Source organism: Tupaia chinensis, unplaced genomic scaffold (genome assembly GCF_000334495.1).
Source record: "Tupaia chinensis unplaced genomic scaffold, TupChi_1.0 Scaffold146749_1, whole genome shotgun sequence".
In the NCBI taxonomy this organism is placed as follows: domain Eukaryota; kingdom Metazoa; phylum Chordata; class Mammalia; order Scandentia; family Tupaiidae; genus Tupaia; species Tupaia belangeri.
In genome coordinates, this window is record NW_006206604.1 from 19,051 (window position 1) to 24,217 (window position 5,167).

A 5,167-nucleotide genomic window follows, 5' to 3' on the forward strand; every position below is an offset into this window, starting at 1 on the left:
GTTTCTTGCTTTCTGTCTCTCTGTCTCTCTCTGTCTTTCTGGCGAGCGTATGTGCCCTATACCAAAAACTTCTCCAACAGAAAAAAAAAGTCTATTCCATGAAATCCTGCAAGAAAACTTTCCAAACCTAGAGAGGCATTCAAAGATCCAGACCCAAGAAATACCAAGGACCCCATATAGCATCTACCCAAGAAGATCTTCTGCAAGGTGCATTATAGCCAGATTAGCCAAAACCACAGACAAAGACAAGATACTAAGATTGGCAAGGGAGAAAGGTAAAGTTACCTGCAAAGCATATACCATCAGGCTAACAGCAGACCTCTCATCAGAAAGAACATGAATGAGGAAAAATGGGAAAATATATTAAAAATATTAAGGCAAAAGCAATTTCATCCAAGAATACTGTACCCGGTAAGATTATCCTGAATGTGGGGAGAAACGACAAGAACATTCTCAGATACACAAAATCTGAAAAAATTTACCAACACCAGACCAGATCTCCATGAAGTTCTGAAGGGAGTGCTATACCAGGAAAATTAAATACAGATGCACAGAAATAAGAGTTCGAAAATTAGGAAAATATCCAACTTATATGGAAAATTGATGATAACAAGCAATGAGATTGAATCAGTAATAAATAATCTCCCAACAAAGAGAAGCCCAAGTCCTATTGGCTTTACTTCTGAATTCTACAAAACTCTTAAAATAAAGTTAACCCCAATCTACTCAAACTATTTATGAATATCCAAAAGGTAGAAACCCTCTCAAATTTATTCTATGAAGCCTCCACTAACCTCATCCCCAAAACAGATAAGGATATGACAAGAAAGGAAACCTACAGACCAATATCTCTCATGAATACAGTTTTTTAAAAAAGATACTAGCTAATCATATCCAAAGACATATAACAAAGATTATACATAATGACCAGGAAGGCTTTATTCCAGGGATATAAGGGTGGTTCAACATAGGCAAATCCATAAATGTAATACACCATGTTAACAGAAAGAAAGATAAAAATCATATTATCGTATCAATTGATGGAGAAAAAGCATTCGATAAAATACAACATCCTTTCATGATTAAGACTCAGAAAAATTACTATAGAGGGACATTTCTCAACACAATAAAAGCCATTGTATTGATTGATGGAGAAAAAGCATTCGATAAAATACAACATCCTTTCATGATTAAGACTCAGAAAAATTGCTATAGAGGGACATTTCTCAACACAATGAAAGCCATCTATGAAAAACCCATAGCTAACACCATATTAAAGAGGAAAAATGGTAAAAGCTTTTTCACTAAAATCTGGTACAATATATGGTTGCCAATTTCTTCACTGCTTTTTAAGATAGTGCTAGGGGACCAGCAGCTGACATAATGGCTATGTCACTGGATCCCATGTAGTCAACTGTGGTTTGAGTCCCAGACCTGGTGGCTTAAATTCATGATGGGTGCATGTGTGTGTGTGCCTAAAATCCCAAGAGGAGAATGGAGGAGAAGGGATTACAATATGTCCATGCCCACTGGAAGGTGATTTCTCATTTTCTGTCTCTCTGTCTTTCTGGTGAGTGCAGGCTCCCTATAGCAAAAACCTCTTAAAAAAAAAAGATAGAATTGGAAGTCATAGTCAATTTAATCAGAAAAGAAAGAAAATAAAATCATTCAAATAGGGAAAAGAAGAGGTAGAATTGTCTCTATTTGCTTGTGACATAGAAGACTGAAAGTTATCCATGAAAAAACTCTTAGCAGTGATAAATGATTATAATAAAGTGGCAGGATATAAAATTAAGGTACAGAAATCTATAGCATTTCAATACATGAACAAAAGCAAACCAAGGAAGAACTACAGGAAGTAATCCCATTTACCATAAGCACAAAAAATAAAATATACCTAGGAATAAATCTAACCAAAGACATAAAAAACCTCTACAAGAAAAAATATGAAAATCCAGAAAACGATGTTGAATATGACACTAAAAGTGGAAAGACATCCCATGTTACTGGATCAGAAGAACTAATATAATAAAAATGGCAATTCTACCCAAATTAATCTACAAATTCAACACAGTATCAATCAAATTACCAAAAGACATTCTTTACAGATCTAAAAGTCACAATCTTAGAATTTGTCTGGTATCATTAAAAAAACCCTATATTGCCAAATCAATGCAGTACAAAGAGTAGAGTAGGAGGCATCTCACTCCCTGACACAAATATTTATGATAAAGCTGTGATAATAAAAACAGCATGATATTGGCACAAAAACAGACATGTGGACTAATGGAATATAATAGAGACCCTACAAATAAACCCCCAAACATACAGCCAACTGATTTTTGAGAAGGGGCACTAGTGAATCCAGTGGGGAAAGGAAAATCTCTTTAGCAAATGATACTGGAACAATTGGGTATCCATCCACCTGCAGAAAGATGAATCTGGACCTCTATCTCTCACCATTAACAAAAATCAACTTGAAATGGATCAAAGATCTAAACCTCTAACATCAAACTATAAAACTCCTGGTGGAAAACACTGGGAAACTCTGAAAGACATCAGAATAGGCAAAGACTTCTTAAAGAAGACTCCTAAAATACAGGGAATAATCCCCAAATTAGACAACTGGGATTCCATCAGATTAAAAATTCCTGTACAGCAAAAACACAGTAAATAGTATGAAATGGAGAATACTTTTGTAAACTATGCTCAGATAAGGGAGTGATAGTCAGTATACACAGGTAAATCAAATGGCTTATTTAAAGAAAAAATGTTCAATCAAATTGAAAGATAGGAAATGAGACATAAAACAAACATGAACAGCCAAAATGCATATGAAAAAATAATCAATGGGAACCAGCAGTTAGCATAATGGCTATGTCGCTGGACTCCCACGTAGTCGACCACGGTTTGCATCCCAGATCCGGTGGCTTAAAACTCACGCCAGGCGCGTGTGCGTGTGTGCCCAAGATCCCAAGAGGAGAATGGAGGAGAAAGGATTGCGGCATGACCATCCCCACTGGGGGGTGATTTCTCGCTTTCTGTCTCTATGTCTCTCTCTGTCTGTCTGGTGAGCACACACACCCTATAACGAAAAACCTCTCAAAATAAATAAAAAAAGAAAAGAAAAAAAGAATCAACATTCTTCATCATAATGGAGATACAAATCAAAACCATAATGAGATACCATCTAATCCCAGTCAGAATGGTTAACATTAAATAATAATATTAAATAATAATAATATAATAATAATAAGTGGTGGCATGGCTATGGAGAATAAGGAACTCTCTTACACTGTTGGTGGGAAAGTGAACTAGTACAACCACTGTGAATAACAATATGAAAACAGTCAGATGAATGTTTGCACATCTATGTTTATTGTTGCATTATTCAAAACTTCTAAAACACAGAACTAACCTAAATGTTCATGAACAAATGAAAGAACTGACAAAATGTGGCACATATATGGTATGGAATTCTACTCAGTCATTTAAAAAAAATACAATAAGACTCTGGCATTTGATAGAAAATGGACAAATATGGAAGAATTTCTACTGAATTAAGCAAGCCAGGCTATGCAAGAGAGAGATTCTATGTCCTTAGTTAATATATACTGACTGACTGTACTCTATGGCAATAACTAAAAGATTAGAGAATATAGAAACAGAGAATGCAGTTACGGATACTGGAGGCAGTGTGGGAAGAGGGTGGAAAACAGTGGAGAGTAAGAGGAAAGGAATTAAAGAGAAAAATAGAGAGGCAAGTCATTTAAAAGACACAGAAATGAAGGATTTTCTGTTGATGATAAGGTGTATGTTATCTTCAACTGGACTGGTGGAAAGTGTGTTCATGTTGGTAAATTCATTTTACTAGCTGTAGTGATGTACACTGATTGCATGTATAAAACAAACTAAAATAATAAAAAAGGATACATATTCAAAAAGTATATCTTTATAGAAGAAGTATTTGTAATACCAAAAGATTATAGAAACAACATGTAGAATACCAGATATATTAATTTAGCAATTTTTAAAAGGAGTGTTGCATAATAAGAAAATCCAGAATGAATTATATTTATATAAGATGATAAGGACAGATTTTTCAAAATGTTCATTAGAAAACTTTTGCTCATAGAAAGAAAGAGAAAACAAAAAGTTTTGAAATAAAGCTTTCAGCACAGGTAACAAAACAAAAACAGATAAATGGCATTATGTCTAATTAAAACACTTCTGCATAGAAATCAATCAACAGAGTGAACAGACAGCCCATAGAATGGCAGAAAATATTTACAAACTACACATAGAACAAGAAACTAATAAAAAGTATATACAAGGAACTCAGATAACTAGGCAGCCAAAATAAATAATTTGATTTAAAATTGGATAAATGACCTGAATAAACAGTTCTCAAAAGAAGATGTAAAAATGCCCAAAAGCAAATTAATTGAGTCCACCTCAGGGCTTGGGAGTAGCTTTGGAATGTTTGCCACCCCATGACCCAGTGCTCTAGCCACCTGGGTTCACCCTTCCCACTGGGAGACTTGAACCTGGCCTTGGAAGGTCTTGTGTCATAAGTCCACCCCCAAGTCTTGGGAATAAATTTGGACCTTTTGCCACTACATCACCTAGTGCTCTATCAGCCTGGGCTCACCCCTGCCCACCAGAAAACATGACGCTGGTCTTGGCAGGTCTCCCCTTGTGAGTTGACTCTAGGCTCTGGGAGTAACTTTGTGACTTTTGGTTCACCAGCCCACAGGCTACGCATCATGTAGCACATAACTTGATCCTCTTCACTAAGTTATATCTCCTTAGCATGCTACCACCTCATCAAGAGCTGCATGTTTGATAAGAAACCAAGCACCTGAAGTTATCCATAACTGCTTAATCTGAAAAGCAGCCCTTCTAGGAAAACACTTGGGAACTAAGGGTGAACTTTCCTTATCTAATACTACAGAATCCAGTCTAACTGATAGAAAAAAAAAATAAAGAATACTGCATCTTATGATGAAAAACAAGCACAGATCCCAAAGAAATATAGGAAATCAAGGGGTAACTCTCCCCCAGTCGAGCATAGAACACCTCACTAACAATGGACAGCACAGAGGAATAACACAGAAATGTCAGAGAAAGAAATCTTAATATTCATACTGACAAAACTCAGTGAGAT